Raw genomic sequence first — 17,907 nt, 5'->3', positions numbered from 1 at the left:
GAGGGGTGGGGGAATGGGATAGACTGGTGATGGGTAGTAAGGAGGGCACGTATTGCATGGTGCACTGGGTATTATATGCAAATAATGAATCATAGAACTTTACATCAGAAACCAGGGATGTACTGTATGGTGACTAACATAATATAATAAAAATATTATTATTAAAAAAATAAATAAAAATAAAAACCAAAGGGGGGGAAAAACTTGCTTATCTAAAGGTTTTTCAAAGTTTAGTCATTATTTACTGGTTTTCCTAGGTCTAGTAACATTTATGGTAATATGCATTTCCATAATTTTTATGAAGAAGGAATATCTTATTTTTTATTATAATAATATTTTTTATTACATTATGTTAGTCCCCATACAGTACATCCCTGTTTTCTGATGAAAAGTTCTATGATTCATTAGTTGAGTATAACACCCAGTGCACCATGCAATACGTGCCCTCCTTACTACCCATCACCAGCCTATCCCATTCCCCCACCCCCTCCCCTCTGAAGTCTTCAGTTTGCTTCTCATAGTCCATAGTCTCTCGTGTTTCATTCCCCCTTCTGATTACCCCCCTTCTTTATCCCTTTCTTCCCCTACCGATCATCCTAGTTCTTCTGTTCCATAGATGAGAGAAACCATATGATAATTGTCTTTCTCTGCTTGACTTCTTTCACTTAGCATTATCTCCTCCAGTGCCATCCATGTGGCAGCAAATGTTGAGAAATCGTTCTTTTTGATAGCTGAGTAATATTCCATTGTGTATATGGACCACATCTTCTTAATCCAGTCATCTGCTGAAGGGTATCTCGGCTCCTTCCACAATTTAGCTATTGTGGACAATGCTGCTATGAACATTGGGGTGCATATGGCCCAAGAAGGAATATCTTAAAACACAGTTTGAACTCTTATTTTTCATTATGTTTTTAGGATAATGGAATATTTATATATACTGGGTGTCAAATATCTTTATTATGATGATAAGTTTTATGACCTTTTCTCTCTATTAAACATCATTTAAACATGCTAGCAACCTCTAGTATAGGATTATTCATTATTCAGTCTCAAGGATTTGGTAAAATCGGAAAGAAATATACTATATTAAAATTTTACCTGGATAATTGGCCCATAACATATTTTTGTAAGCTTTTTAAAGATAATTAATTTCTAATTTGTATATGGCATGTTCTCTAAAACTGATGTGCCATGAATGTGCCTGAGGTTGAAGAATCCTACTGGTTCCCCTTTCTCACCTCTACTTTTACAATTACCCTTCTCCTAATTTACAAGAGAAAGGTCTACCTATTAGGCATCTTGAATCTTACCTTGACTGTAGGCACTTTCTTCTCTAAGGTCCCAGGGTACAGCAGAGCAGAGTGAATAAGATCTTGAAGTTGGAGCATAGTCCCTGGTTCTAATTAATTCTCTATCACTCACTGTGTAATATTTATTTACTTACTTACTTTGCTTATTTATTTTAACTGGTGGGAGGCTTGTGGTCACAGGGATTTTTTTCAGTTTAAAATTTCATTTTATATACATCTTTCCATAGAGATATATGATATGATGATTGAGAGAAGAGTTTCAAGTATAAAAATATTTATGACATTAGGATAAAATTTGGTGGGCAAAGTGAGTGGAAGTGTGGGTTCAAAAAGAAAAGATAATGGTGTGAGATGCCTGACTGTTAGAAAACTTGCGCATTTCCATTTTAATGGGTGACAGTGGATATAAAAATACTCCATGATTTAGAATTTGCCCAGGAACTAGAGGGTATAATGCTAAGTGAAATAAGTCAGCCAGAGAAAGACAAATACCATATGATTTCATCATATGTGGAATTTAAGAAACAAAACAGATGAACATAGGGGAAGGGAAGAAAAAATAAAATAAGATTGAAGAAGTGAAAAGACTGAGTAATGGGTTTAATTGTGCTGTAATTTTAACCTGTCAATATTTACAAGGTGTGTTTGCATCTATTAGAACTTGCAATGAAAAATTTCTGGATGTCAGTTTGAAAACATTCAAGGAGGCAGGGTACATTGCAAAGTTTAAAGAGCCAGGTTTCTGCTGAATCCCCTCTGTGTTCTTTCTTGCTTGATGAAAAAAAACAGAAAGAGGGAAAAATATCCCAGTCACACAGAGATGTCATTAAAATGCAGCAGCAAGTCCTACTGCACAAGACTGGTTTTCTCCGGTCCTCACTCACCCTGCCAGCTAGCTTCCAAATATTTTTTCCCCCGTTCAAGAAGTTCTTCATGCTCCCTCAGCCTTCCTTTCAAGCCAATACCTAGTTTTTCCCTTTTTATCAAATAATGACTCTCTTAGTCACCGCTGCAGGTCTCCTGGACTCTTACAGCCCACCTATGACTCAATGTGCTTTTAGGAAGTGGGACTCCAGATACAATACACAATTATCAGGCATAACTTTGAAAAACATAATAAAAGAAAAGAGGAATTTTAAAACAGCGCTATAGGGTGGTCCTTACACACACAGACACACACACACACTCACACACATACAGGTTGTGTTCACAGAGAACTTCTCCCTATGCCAAGAAAACTACTGGGAAAATGGGCACGTTGATCAAATGAATTAACTCAGCTGTTTGTTTTCATGCAGGAAATGGCAAAACCTGGCTCTTTTTTCTTTTTTTTTTATTGTAACCTTTATTGTTTCAGGCAAATTGTGAAACTGCTGTGTGTCCACAGGCTCAGGAAAGTAATTTTCATATGCGCACACAAACATGCATCTGTGCACACAGAACACAGTGTGATTGTAGCTGTAATGAGCAAGGAGGGGTATACTTTATGATATCCACCAGCCCAGACCTACATTTTCACACTGAAATCAGAGAACACAACATTAAAATAAAAATAGCAATAAACAAAATAGTTCACTTTCATCCACATTGGTTTGCAGAGCATAGTTCTACACTGGACTCTCGCTTGGTAAATGTCTTTTGCCTCACTGGAAATCAGAGCTGTTTTTTGATTCCTCCCTGTTTAAAGACAGCTTCTTTACACTCTGGAAAAAGCCAAGGAAGAGAATCCTTCCTTACACACTCCCTCAAGACCAATAAATAGGTACTGATTTGATTCACAGCTTATACCATTAGCTATGTGGCCTTTAGTAATAATCTTAACTTTTCTGAGCCTCAGTTTCTTCATCTGTAAAATACAAGTAATGCTATATACCCTAACTGATACACACAACTAGTAACGAGGATTAAATGAGACATACCCATTTTAAAAATTATTTAAGTATTATATACAAAATAAGTTAAAATAACAAGTGTTAATACTACAGTTATTATTAGCTTCCAAGACCACATATTCCACAGTTGATAAGCTCTATAGGAAATAAACCAAAATCAGAGTCCCTTTAAATTCTGTCCATTAGTTCCTGGTCTCCTCACTGATTCGATACAACATTTTAATGCTGTAGATATCATTTTAATCTATATTATCTTCAGATAACCGAAGAGAGATTGTGATCCCATTCTCCCCCCACACAGAGATTTTCTCTTTTCTGGGCTAAAAGAAAACTAATCAATTCAAAATCCCTTAAAGAAAAGGAGAAGTACAATATCAGCACACTCACACTTCTGTTCTCAACATTATTGTTTATTTGACTGATGGATACTGTCCCCTTTGGAGGTTGTTAACACATGGAAATGTTTGTTGAGTCTGGAAAAGTGAAAGAAGATGTTTCAGTTTGCTCTTTTATTCCCAATACTAGTCAGTGCTTAATACCTTTTTGATGTACTCATGAATAAGTGCATGAAAATCTGTCATAGGTTTTATTTTTCCTCAGCATAATGGCCTGAAACTCCCAAGTCCTGCCCCATGGCTCCAGCATGATGAGCCCCAGAATCCAGAGCCCTGATTTCCAACCCACATTCACAGAACACCTGGCTTTGCCCCTCTATTCTTTCAAGTGGGTATTTCACAAACTTTTGGGAGACTGATGGTACCCTGGGGCCATCTAGGCCAGTGTCAGTAACTGATGCCAAGATGAATAATTTTTTTCTTTTGCAAGGGAGAAGGTTTTTGGTGGGAATCAGTAGCTTGGCCCTAATTTCTCTTTTAGACAAGGCAAGTGGATTGACTATCTTACTTGTTTACTAGGTGTTAGTGCTGCAACCTCAACCCCAGATCAGATGACTAAGGAAAAATGACTGAGCCCTTCAAAGCCAAAGGAAGACACCTTTTATGGGGCCAACTAGAAAGAAGAGTTTTGTGTGTTTATTTTCTTTTTGTTTTTTGTTTTGTTTGGTGTTTTGTTCTTCTATGTGATTCTGTTTCTTTGCTTAGTTTGTTTTAATTATACACATCTCACCTCCTTTATAATTTGAGGGAACATAGCAAGAAGGAGATGCCATGAGCTGGTTAATAGGCTATGTCAGAGGCAAGAAGTCAGTACCTCTGGTCCTACTCTAGTCCTACTTCTCTGCCACCTCAACCTGATCAGCTTTAGTCAAAAAATCATTCTTTTGGGGTGCCTGGGTAGCGCAGTCGTTAAGCGTCTGCCTTTGGCTCAGGGCGTGATCCCGGCGTTGTGGGATCAAGTCCCACATCAGGCTCCTCGGCTGGGAGCCTGCTTCTTCCTCTCCCTCTCCCCTGCTGTGTTCCCTCTCTTGCTGGCTGTCTCTCTGTCACATAAATAAAATCTTTAAATAAAATCATCCTTTTGTCTAAGGTCTTATATGCTACAAGTTGAAGAAAAGAGAGAAAACTCACACATAAGGAGTTGTATATAACACAGAACTTAAAACATAAATAAGGAGCTATACTTCTCCAAACACCAGATCAAGTGCCTCCTAGAACATCATAAATTGTCAACTCCATGAAAATAGGAGCAGTGTCTGTCTTGATTATGTTACACCCCAATTCCTAAAATAGTGCCTGGGCTGTTAGTATGCACTAGGTAAATATTTCAGGGAGGAAGGATATAAAAGGAAGAAGGAAGGAAGATTCTAAGAAATATATCTAAAGAAGAAATAGTGCTGCAATAAGGTATTCTAGAACTCTAAGGGCCTGGAGGTAAAAGGGACCATAAGAGACCACTGGTGTCCAGCCCTCCGCATTCGCACAAGAGATTTTCTGAACCACCCATCATTCCATTTTTGAGAGTTCATCAGACAAAAGTCCCTATGGCTCTCTTTGCCTCCCATTTTCATTGCTGCAAAGTCTTGCTCACACACTGGTTTGTAACTTATTGAAAATTTCCAGATTACACATCCAAGTTCACTATTCCCACCTGAGCTATCAATGTGCTACTTAGGAAATTTACCTGTATTAATTTAGTCTCCAGAACAGCCATACAACTGGTCAATTTTCAAAAGACAAAGAATTCAATCAACCTAGTTCTAGTCTCTTCTCCCTACTTGTTTGAATATGCATGGCACCTAGATAAATCTCTCTATATAACAGAAATTCTGGTTTATTTAGAGACAAGGAAAGGTTCTTGTAAAATTCTGACTAGTCGAGACAAACTGAGAAAGTTTAATATACTCTGCTTTTAGGGGAGAAAAGAAAAATTAGAATAAAAGCCACCACAATTAAAATTACAAAGATTTTCAAAGGCTCTTTTGCATTCGAATGACGCTCAGCCCAGTTTCCTATATCTTGTACAGCTTTGTTACCATTTGGATGATGGTAAAAAAAAAGGGGGGGGTAATGAATGATCCTTGTATGGACTTTACAAAGCCTCCATGCATCAGGATTCAAGATAATCCTAGATTTTCCACAGTAATTTAAGCAATGTGGACATAGACACCTCAGAAAGATTTTAAAAATGCGGTTTGAAATCAAGAAAGTTCTCAGCCCACCCTTCAGAGATCTGGAATACTTTATGAGACAGGATACTAAATTCTTTAACCATTCTGCAATGGTTTTGTCACATCATTATTATTGTAGAGGTAAGGGTGGTGGCAGTAGTGGCTGTGGCAGTGACAGCTGTTAACACTTACTGAGCCCTCAGTACATGGTGAACACTGTGCTAAAGCTTGTAGATGGGTTAATTTATTCATAAATTATCTTATTTAATCCTCAAAACAACCATATCAGTAAGTACTAATATATTTACTTTGCAGATGATGAAACTAAGGAAAAAATATATTAACTTGTCCATGGTTACTAACAGGGCGATTTGGAGTAAATTAAGCTGGCCTGTGACCATAGATCAGATTTCATTTTGGCATGAAGCTCTCTACCCCAGGCACAATTATAGCCCACTCTTTGGCCCTCTCCAAATCATATGCTAACACACAAATTAGTAGAGATTAGATGGTACATTGGGAAACCAGGTAAGAGGCCAGGTTAAAGTTGGAGGAACTCAACCCCAACCAATCCCCATTTCTACAAACACAGATCAAATACTTTCTCCTCATGGTGAGTAAAGAACAACATATTTAGATGCTAAGGAAAGCATGATACTAATATGTAAAGCTATAATTGATACGAAAACACTTTTCCAATGATTGTTACATTTTGAAATATCAAATTAATCTATTCATAACTCTCTATAATAAGGAAGAATTAAGCAAGCACTTTATATCTATCAACTCTGTGATCTTTTGTCATCTTAGTAAAATCAACATAATTCTGATTATGGTCCAGGTGTCCAGGCTGCCTTCTAAATTGATAATAATATAAGATTAGCACCTCAGTCTTTAAATATTCACATAGTTCATGCAAAAGCACGATTGTTGGCAGGATAATAATTGGCTTAATTAAGGGAAAAGGAGTGAAAGGAAACAAACATTTATTGACCACCTGCATCATATTGTACTAGGTGCCTCCACATACATTATCTCATTATGATGATAATACATATCTCACATGGTTATTCTGAGGATTAAGCAAGCCCACATCCTTGGAGGGATGGCAGAGGAAGGGACCTGGTGTTATATAGATCATGTACCATGTTCTAGGTCCTGTGCAGTGTCCCATCACATGCGTTATTTCCTTTAATCTTCACAGCAGCCCTGCACAACTGGCTTTGCCATCCAGATTTTATGTATAAGGATACTAAGGCTCAAACAAATTTTTAATTACTAAGATCACACAGCTAGTAGATGGTTAAGAGTACAGACCCTGAGTTGACTGAATTGTACCTTCATGTTCTTGCCATTTAATTAAAAGATAGCAAAAGATAGCCTCCTTAACAGCACTTCATCACGGGGTGGTGGAGACACCAATATCTACTCATTCATTCATTCATTCATTCAACAAATATGCCTTCAGCACATACTCTGTACCAGGTGCTGAACTAAATTCTTTTCATAAATTATCTCAGTAAATTATCTCAGTAAATCTTTACTACACGCCTAGGAGACAGGTACCAGGATTATCCTAATTCTAGAGATAAGAAAAATGGCCTTGAAGAAGTTAAATTGACTTGTTCAGCATTATAGATAGAGCTAAAACATGGCCTATTCTGAATCCAAAATTAAGTTGCTTATCTTCAAAGCCTGTACTCTTTCCAGTATATTTCTAGAAGGCAAATCATGCCCCCCTGTATGCAAAGCAAAATATTTTTAATCATTTTGGACACAATTAGGAAGCTCAGATTGCTGGTCTCCGGTACTAGGGCTCTATTACATGGACTGACCTCTGGAGCCTAGAAGAAAAAGAGACAGAGACAAAGAATAAAACACACACACACACACACAGAGAGAGAGAGAGAGAGAAGGAGAGATTGAGAGAGAAGTGCTCGATCATGCTAGTCACCCTGGAGGTGGAAGAAATAACCATTAAGGCTAGCCATCTGCTTTGTGAAACATCACATCTGAACACCTGCCTATTCTCATATTAAAGATATATTGAGCCAACCTAAACCCAGGTTTGTTCTATGCACACTGTGGGTACCAGACCAGAGAGTGACCAGAGTGTGCCCATGTAAAACCGTTTCCACCACTATGATCCTTCCTGCTAAAGAGCAACACAGGAAAGGCTGCTATAGAATAAATGGACTTGATGGGTTTTACAGGAAGACTATTTTCAAGTCATCAAGTTGCCTCCAAGTTCAGTCTTCTGTCATTCATCTCAGCAACTTCCTGTTTAACCCCACTAATACATAGGCCAATGACCATACCTCTGGGTAAGCAAGCCCCAGCCTACCTTCTTCCTTCCCTAGGGTCAGTGGTCATTCTCATCTCTAGTTGTAACTACTCCCATATCCTCCACTCTTGTAACGGTTCTCAATATTCTGCCAGTCGAGGATATGATTTTCTGGATTAAATCCTGAACAAACAAACTTGCCTTTCCTTTTTACTTAAAAGTGGCCCCCTTGGCTCTTCCCCACAAGACCATCTTCCTATACCTGCATCAGGGGAATAGAACCAGGAGTCAGAGGTTCCAGGGAATCCTTGCCTAGGTGACCTGAGGGGTGCCCTAAGGGACGGTTGGCTCAGAATGAGAGTCTGATGTTAATGAGGTTTAGATGGAGGGTTCAAACTCTGTGGGACCAGTTATAATCCTGCTTAGGGAAATTTTGCTGTGCCTGAAACCTCTGGGCAGCCACCCCCCCAAATGCATGCCCTGGATCACAATGAGGAACTGGGCCATAGAGTGGGAAGCTTCCCAGCAAACTCTTCAAACTGCACATGCTAATGGAGCAGGTCCACAGGGGAAATAACTGCATACTTCACACTCCAGAGGCAGTGTAGTATAATAGGATACATACGGCCTTTGGAGTTGAAAACCTGAGTGACTTGGGGCAGTCACTTAATCCCTCTGAGTTGCTGTTTCCTCATCTTTTTAAATGGCAGTGAGCAAGGTAGAGAGGGGCTGAAGCATGAGCCAAGACATCACATTTATTGAGTGCATACTTTATACCAGGCATTGTACCCAGTACTTCACATACACAATCACTTCACCTGCCCCAAATTTCTTCAAGTTATGAATTATTATTGAAATAATAATATAGAGTATAAGAGAGTGCCTGGCTCATAGCACACTTAACAAATGTCAGCTCCTTTCTTTTTCAAATCTGTAGGGAAATAACAAGGATTCCAGTTCTCAGAGAAGACTGAATAGTGTTCGCCCTAGTGCTTTTTAAGTTTTCTGTTTGCAGTCTGAAGAGGCATGGAAACAGTCATTTTCAGAAATAATCACAGAATGTCAGATTGGGAGGGACCTTAGAGATTGTTACTGTCCTACTCCTCAATGGATAGCACAGGGAGATACTTACTTGTCATTGGTTCTGCTACAAAGACCATACCAGAACCAAGGTGTTCTCTCTAAGTGTGTGTGCTCTGGTGGCTCAGAAAAAGCCACTTTGGGGGCACCTGGGTGGCTCAGTCAATTAAGTGTCTGACTCTTGATTTCAGCTCAGGTCGTGATCTCAGGGTTGTGAGTTCAAACTCCACATTGGGCTCCAGGCTGGGTGTGGAGCCTACTCAGAAAAAAGGGGGGAGTGAAAAAAAAGCCATTCTCAACCCCACATTACAGAAGAAAAGGGCAGCTTCAGACTCAGGGTGGCTGCAGGTCATAGAAGCTCCTTGGGCTTCAAGTGCTACTGCTCTCTAGGAGTGCCAGGAAATGGCTTTGGGGTATGAGAGGGAACGACTGGGGGAGAGAAGAGAAGCTGCAGTCCACAGGATTCACTATGATTTCATAGCCAATTTGGAAACAAAGACAGAAAAAAAGCAGAACAATGACCACTGGTCAGCCGCATCTTTAAAGACTACGGAACTGCACAGGGTTCCACTTTCTCTGTGGGGTCTTGAAATCCACTGCTCTCTCCCATAGGCTGGTTTCCAATTCCCACCACAAGTCATTCCCAGCTGTTGTCTCCTACAGACTCTTATCAAAAGGAACGTGGAGGCAAAAAGAATTCTGCTTCTGGAGCTGAGGCTATGTATAGCAAGTACCCCAGAAATTAATCAATGCCTGCCTAGAGAGATCCTTCTGCTGTCTCTCTGAAACACAGGAATCGGACTGAGTTTCTAAAGCAGCCCATAGGCATTGTTGGTTAGTTCTGTTTCTCACCTCTTAGCCTACAGCTGGAGAACAGAACTTCTCTGGAGGAAGCAAAGCCTTTCTCCAAAAGTGAAAAAGTCTAATCCCTGTGTCTCACCCGGAAAATTTTCAAAAAGAATGATAAACAGACCTCCAGCCAGGCAAACAAAAGAGCTGTGCCCAGAACTGTAATTCCTTAATAATATAAGGGGAGTAGAGATGGGATAACAAAGCCTCCTGTTCTGGTGACATCTCATCTACCACTCACTCAAAAAAAGGTGTGGAATGGCTCCAAGCATCCTTCATCAGAACCCCATGTCTTGTACAGAAATGGTCTGAGTGAGAGTGGGAGTGGTCAGAGAGCCACATGTGTTGTGGGAGTGGGGATAAGTAGGAGACATGAATCAAAGGAATTGTCTTGAAGTATTAGAGCAAATTCCAGTCTAGTCTGTAACTTTCTCAGAATGATAAAACACCCTTTATTGCCTGCAAGCTTACTTACCCTGCAAAAAAGTGTCAGTCCGTAGATTACCAAAGCCTTAAAAGAATCTCAGAACCCTGATATGTACATACATACATACATATAAAAACTTAAATGTTCACAGGACACGTATGCAGATTCAAACATATACAGATGGTAACAAAACCAACCAGGCTGGCACATACTATCACACAGATACAAATTCATAAACATGCACCTGTGAAAACATACAAATGACACCATACACAAACACACACACGTGTATTCAAACATGGAGTTTCAGACACAGACTAGTCACAGTTCCTGGGCTAGGTGGAAGAACTGAATGCTCCCCAAAATGGCAGGGCGCTACTACTACTTCCAAACCTTTCTCTATCTGTCCCAACACTTAAGGTTTTCCCTAACTTGCTCAATTTAAAAAAAAAAAGTCACAACTTCCAATAGAATTTATCACCTATCCTTGACAGACGGTGTTTGAAAACTTACAGAGTGTTTACTTGGAGAACACCCCTTTCTGGAATAAAGTAAAACTCAGAGTTAGAAATAGAAAAATACTTCCACAAACCAGATTTTTCTCCTTCATTATGTTATTAATTGGCTAACCATCCTCTCTACACTGTACCTCATTGTCCGCAGAATGTCTTGATAGACCCAAATTTTTCTAAACCATGTTTCATTTTTGAATAGACATTTTCCAAATCCTTGCCCCAGTCCTGCCCTTATTGAGGCAACTTCGCATCCAGTTTCCCTGAAGCAGCACTAGATCTAAGAGAGATATTAAAGGAAAGAACAGAAAATTGAGATCCTAAATTATATGTCTGTGATCACTGTCCCAAGGATCATTCTAGACAGGAATTGAGTTGGTTACAACTTGACTCATTATGACTTCGCCAAGAGTTGGGGGGTGGGTAGGAAATGTACTTGCTTCACCATCTGGATCACTATAATTACAAACCCCACCCCTTTTTGCAGAGCTCTTTACAGTTTACAACATACTCCTGTTTCTTTGTTCCCATTGTTTCTGTTGTTCCTTTTTTAGGCCTTGAAACAGCTCTCTGAAGTTGTTTAAGCAACTTTAACGACTGTCTCCATTTTACTGATGAAGAAACTGAAGTTCAAGAGGGGTGGTGACGTGCCATTGGGCTGCAATGCTTATGTTCCTCCTGCATCATTACACAGACTTTCAGAACTAATTTGTTAAACTAATCTGTTAATAAGCTAATAGCATACCAACACTAATCGAATGGAAGTTGGAATAGCTGTATTTGTTTTATTATTGCCGTCGATGTGATACAAGAGCAATTTAATACATTTTTTTCTGACTAAATTCTAGTGTCAGGACATTGAACATGTACTATATACCTGGCTAGATCCTGTGACACAATTAGGGAACAATATGACACAATGTAATAAAACACTAAATGATACGTATTTAAATGTCCACTTGTAAATTGGAAGCAATAATATATTAAAGAATAGGTTATAAGGGAGGTCAACAAGGAAGAAATTAAAATTGGCTGGAATTATCAAGGATGAAATAAAAGTTGAGCCTGGCAATGAAGGGTTTGGAAACTTATGCAGAAGAAAAGAGGGCTTTCCATACAAGAGGAACAGTAGGAGCAAAACCATAAAGATAAAAGCAGTTTTAAATAATCCATGTGTGGGAACAATGAAAAGGCAAGCTTCATTTCAATATAAGACACAGGCTGAGGAGTTCAAAATAGTATGTTAGTTTGGAATAGCTGATTGTCCCCAACACAAAGGAAGTTTGCATTTACACACATGCTGTTTTCCATACACCTACATTGGGTGGTCATAAAAAAGAAGGGAGGGACTTCCCTGCAAGTTTCCTCAGACTCTTTTCTGAAGCAAAAGCCTAAAGATGCATGGGGTGGGGCAGAAAAATCTCTCACTTCCATGGCACAGGCAAAGATCTATTGCTTCTAGGGGGAAGAGGAGAAGCAAAACTTATCTGGCTCTAAGGAAAAGATATGGAATCCTTTACCCAGAACTCAGGAAAATTCCTTTGGTCCTCAGAGAAGAATATAAACAAAATCCTTTACCTCTAGAGCAGGGGCAGGGAATTTAAGCCCAGGATCCTACACACATACCAAGCGTAGGTCTCCTACTACTGGGGGAGGACAGGAAACTCCTGCTCAAGACCAAAGTCAGATATAAGGCAGAGTTACAATCTCTGAGGGTGGCTAGGAATACTAGGAAGCTCCATTCCTGAAGCCCATGTGCACAGGTATTGCCTGAGAGTAATACCAGACTAAGACAAGAGAGTACATGCTATGCCCCCATGAGGAGCCTAGCACCAAATAACAAGCAACATCAGTTTTCTGCTGGAGGAGGGGCAGGAGCATAGAAAGAACTCCCCTCTGTGGCCTAGACATGCAAGGGCAACTGAAAGCTGAGGCAGAAGCAGAAAGACTGACAAAAACCCTCTGGCACCACAACTCACATTCTAAGGACTTGATAACAGTGGCTTACTACTGCAGGAATCCAAAGCCTGTGGTGCAGTGATGGTAATGATAGCACATATTACAAAGCCTGCTCAACTACTGCATGGACTGACTCAATTTCACAATTAAACAGCCTTATAGAAGAAGAGACAAGGTCATTTCCTGGCATAGCAATTTATCTTAGTTTCTACTATTCTTCTAAATACGTTGCCTGGCATTAAATAAAAAATTAAGACACAAACATAAAAGCAAGAAAAAATAATCCCTTGTTGAGAAATAAAGCAATCAACCAAACCTGATTTAGAGATGTTGCAAATATTAGAATGGTTAGAGACTTTCTAATAACTACAACTAATATGGGTATACATACATGAACATATGGAGAATTTTAGCACATCAATGAAAACTATATGAAAGAGTAAAATAGAAATACAATAATATAAAAAAAACCCCACAGTAAAGGGGTGCTTGGCTGGCTCAATTGGTTAAGAATCCGACTCTTGATTTCAGCTCAGGTCATGATCTCAGGGTTGTGAGATCGAGCCCTGCATTGGCTCTGCGTTGGGCATGGAGCCTGCTTAAGATTCTTTCTCTCCCTCTCCCTCTGCCTCTCACCCTATCCCTCTCTAAAAAACAAACAAAAAACACAGTAACAAATTAGTACAGTAATGAGGTGACACAAAAGAAGAATGAATGCCTTTGAGGGGTTTATTAATAGATGGATACAGCCAAAGAAGTAATTAGTGAACTCAAGGATAGATCATTGTAAATTATCCAAACTATGGTGCAAAGAGAAAAAAGTGGGGGAAAAAGGACAAAGCATCCAAAAGTTGTGGTATAATATATAGTTGATTAACATGCAGTAATTTCAGTCTCAGAAAAGAAGGCAGGAAAAAAATGGGCAAAAGAATCATTTTTTTGAAGATATTACTTATTTATTTGAGAGAGAGAGGGAGAACATGCAGGGGGAGAGAGAGAGGGAGAAGCAGATTCCCCACTGAACAGGGAGCCCAATGAGGGGCTCAGTCCCAGGACCCTGAGATCATGACTTGAGCTGAAGGCAGACACTTAACCTATTGAGCCACCCAGGCGCCCCCAAAAGAATTATTTAAAAACATAATGACTGAGAAGTTTTCAAAAATAATGAAAGACAACACATATCCTAGAAACTCGGAGAATAAGAATGTGGATAAATATAAATACACACACTTCAAGTACATCATAGTCAAACTTCTGAAAACCAACTACAAAACAAAAGTATTGATGGTTAAAAGACGCAATACATACAAAGGAACAAAAATTAGAAACACAGTAGACTTGTCATCAGAAACTATGCAAGCCAGAAGATAATTGGGTGACATCTTTCAGACATTGAAAGAAAAATCTGTCAACCCAGAAATCTTTATCTATTAAAATGTTTTTCAGTAATGAAGACAAAATACTTTCTCAGACAAACATAGCTGAGAGAATTTACTTCTAGTAAATATGGGTTACAAGAAATGTTACAGGAAGTTATTTAGGCAGAAAAAGTATGATGCCAGATGGAAACTTGGATCTATAGCAAGCAATGAAGAGGGCCAGTAATGATAAAAAATAAAAGTAAACATAAAAAGTATTTGAATATTTTAGTCTCTATACAAGAAAATAGTCACTTTCAAGAAAACCATAGTAACAATGTATTTTGGAGTTTAACATATGTATAAGTAAAATGCATGGCAACAATCACACAACAGATATTAAGGAGGAATTTAAAACATATTGGTGTAAAGTTCTTATACCATATGAGAATTGTATAATATTACTTGAAGTTGGACTCTGCTTAAGTAAAGATGTATATTGTAAACCATAGTGAAGCCAATGAACGTAATTCTGAAAAGAGGCATAAATAAGGCAATAGAGGAGATAAAATGACATCACAAACATCACTCAACTTATTCAAAACAAAACAAGAAAAGAGGAAAAATGAATAAAGAACAGATGAAATGAACAAAAAACAACTAGCAAGATATAGTTTTAATGTAGCTATATCAATAATCCCATTAAATGTAAATTGTCTTATTATCATATGGTTTCACTTATATGTGGAACATAAGGAATAGTATGGAGGACATCAGGAGAAGGAAGGGAAAAATGAAGAGGGGAAATCAGAGGGAAGATGAACTATGAGAGACTCTGGACTCCGGGAAACAATCTGAGGGTTTCAAAGGGGAGGGAGGGTGGGGAAATGGGTTAGCCTGGTAATGGGTATTAAGGAGGGCACGTATTGCATGGTGCACTGGGTGTTATACGCAGTAATGAATCATGGAACGCTACATTAAAAACTAATGAAGTACTGTATGGTGACTAACATAACATAATAAAAAAATAAATAAAATGTAAATTGTCTTAATAACCACCAAAAAGGCAGATATTGTCAGATTGACTATAAAAGTATGCTTTCTACAAGAAGCTTACTATGATTACGAAAACATTGATACATGAAAAACAAACTGAAGGAAAATAAGATATACCATGAAAACCTTAACCAAAAGAAAGCTACAATGGCTATATGAATTATCAGACCAAGAACACTTCAAACAAGTAATATTGCCACTAGACATAAAGAGGGATGTGATGTAATGACAAGGAATTCAATTTGTTAAGAAGACATCGTAATCCTAAATGTGTGTATACCTACTAACAATTTCAGAATACATAGAGCAAAAACTGTCAGAACTGAAAGGAGAAAAAGACAAATACACTATTACAGCTGGATACTTCCCACATCTCTCTCATTTAGCAATAGAACATGTAGGGAGAAAATAAATGAGGATATAGAATGTATATATAATATAAATTATAGAATGTATGTATAACTACAGAATGAATGTATAATATTAGCAACGAACTTGACCTGACACTTATAGAACACTTCACCCAACAACAGAAGAATATGCATTGGTTTCAGGTGCACACAGTAATTTCACAAAAATAGCTTATTTTCTGGTGCATAAAAGAAATACAATAATTTCTTTTTATTTTTTTTAATTTAACATACCAAATAAATCTTTTTTAAAAAAAGATTTTATTTATTTATTTGACAGAGAGAGAGAGATAGCCAGCGAGAGAGGGAACACAAACAGGGGGAAGCAGGAGAGGAAGAAGCAGGCTCCCAGGCGAGGAGCCTGATGCGGGGCTCGATCCCAGAACGCTGGGATCATGCCCTGAGCCAAAGGCAGATGCTTAACACCTGCACCACCCAGGCGCCCCAACATACCAAATAAATCTTATTCATTTAATTCCTCACAAAATCTTTGAAATGTTCCAGGAGCTCTCTGGAACACCTCAGATTGTGGACAAAATTTTTCATTTGAGAATTTGATTTAGGGAAGTATGTCAAAAATGATCAAAGTTTTGAAGAACTGACTAAGATAACAGATCACTATGAACCAATATTTAATTACCCATTTAACCCAAAGGACAATAAAAGATATTGAAGACAAATACATAAGGTCACTTAGCTGTGAGCAAAATTTACCTTTTTTAAAATATTAAGACTCTTTTTTTTGGAGAGTAAATCAAAGACCTGATAAAAATAGGTAATTATTTTGGTAAAACACAGGATTCTTGCTTTCTAGGCATATAACTTTAAAGGTACAAATATTTACACTGTTGGTGGGAATGCAAGCTGGTACAGCCCCTCTGGAAAACAGTATGGGGGCTCCTCAAGATGTTAAAAATAGAGCTAACTTACGACCCAGCAATTGCACTACTAGGCATTTACCCCAAAGATATAAAGGTAGTGAAAAAAGGGGGCACATGCACCCCTATGTTCATAGCAGCAATGTCCACAATAGCCAAACAGTGGAAAGAACAGAAATGCCCTTCAACAGATGAATGGATAAAGAAGATATGGTTCATATTTACAATGGAATATTACTCAGTCATCAGAAAGGATGAATACCCACGATTTGCATTGACATGGATGGAACTGGGGGGATTATGCTAAGTGAAAAAAAGTCAAGCAGAGAAAGAGAATTATCATAGGTTTCACTCATATGTGAAACATTTTAATGTTTTTTTATTATATTATGTTAGTCACCATACGGTACATCCCCGGTTACCGATGTAAAGTTCAATGATTCATTAGTTGCGTATAACACCCAGTGCACCATGCAATACGTGCCCTCCTTACTACCCATCACCAGCCTATCCCATTCCCCCAGCCCCCTCCCCTCTGAGGCCCTCAGTTTGTTTCTCCTAGTCCATAGTCTCTCATGCTTCATTCCCCCTTCTGATTACCCCCCCTTTCTTTATCCCTTTCTTCCCCTACCGATCTTCCTAGTTCTTATGTTCCATACGAGTTCTCAACATTTGCTGCAACATGGACAGCACTGGAGGAGATAATGCTAAGTGAAATAAGTCAAGCAGAGAAAGACAATTATCATATGATTTCACTCATATGTGAAACATAAGCAATAGCATGGAGAACTACAGGGGAAGGGAGGGAAACCTGAAGGGGGAGAAATCAGAGAGGAAGACGAACCATGAGAGACTGACCCCGGGAAACAATCTGAGGGTCTCAGAAGGAAGGAGGTGGGGGAAGGGGGTATCAGAGTGATGGGTATTAAAGAGGGCACATGTTGGGATGTGCACTGGGTGTTATATGTAAATAATGAATCACTGAACACTACATCAAAGACTAATGATGTACTATACAGTGTCTAACTGAACATAAAAAAATATATAAACAAATAAATTAAAAAATTAAAAGTCTAGAAAGTATGTGAAGGATACAGGGGATTCTTCTGTACTACTCTGCACTTCCATTGCAACTTTTTATAAATCTCTAAGTATTTGAAAATAAAACATTTCACCAAAAACTAATGAAGTACTGCATGGTGACTAACATAACATAATACAAAAAATAATAACAATTTTTTTAAAAAGTTAAAAAAAAGAATATATGCACGATCAACTAAAAATATATTTATGATGTTTTATTAAGAGGGGATCCATAGTTTG

The sequence above is a fragment of the Ailuropoda melanoleuca genome, chromosome X (assembly GCF_002007445.2).
Source record: "Ailuropoda melanoleuca isolate Jingjing chromosome X, ASM200744v2, whole genome shotgun sequence".
Classification (NCBI taxonomy): domain Eukaryota; kingdom Metazoa; phylum Chordata; class Mammalia; order Carnivora; family Ursidae; genus Ailuropoda; species Ailuropoda melanoleuca.
Note: the sequence above shows the minus strand (reverse complement) of the source record.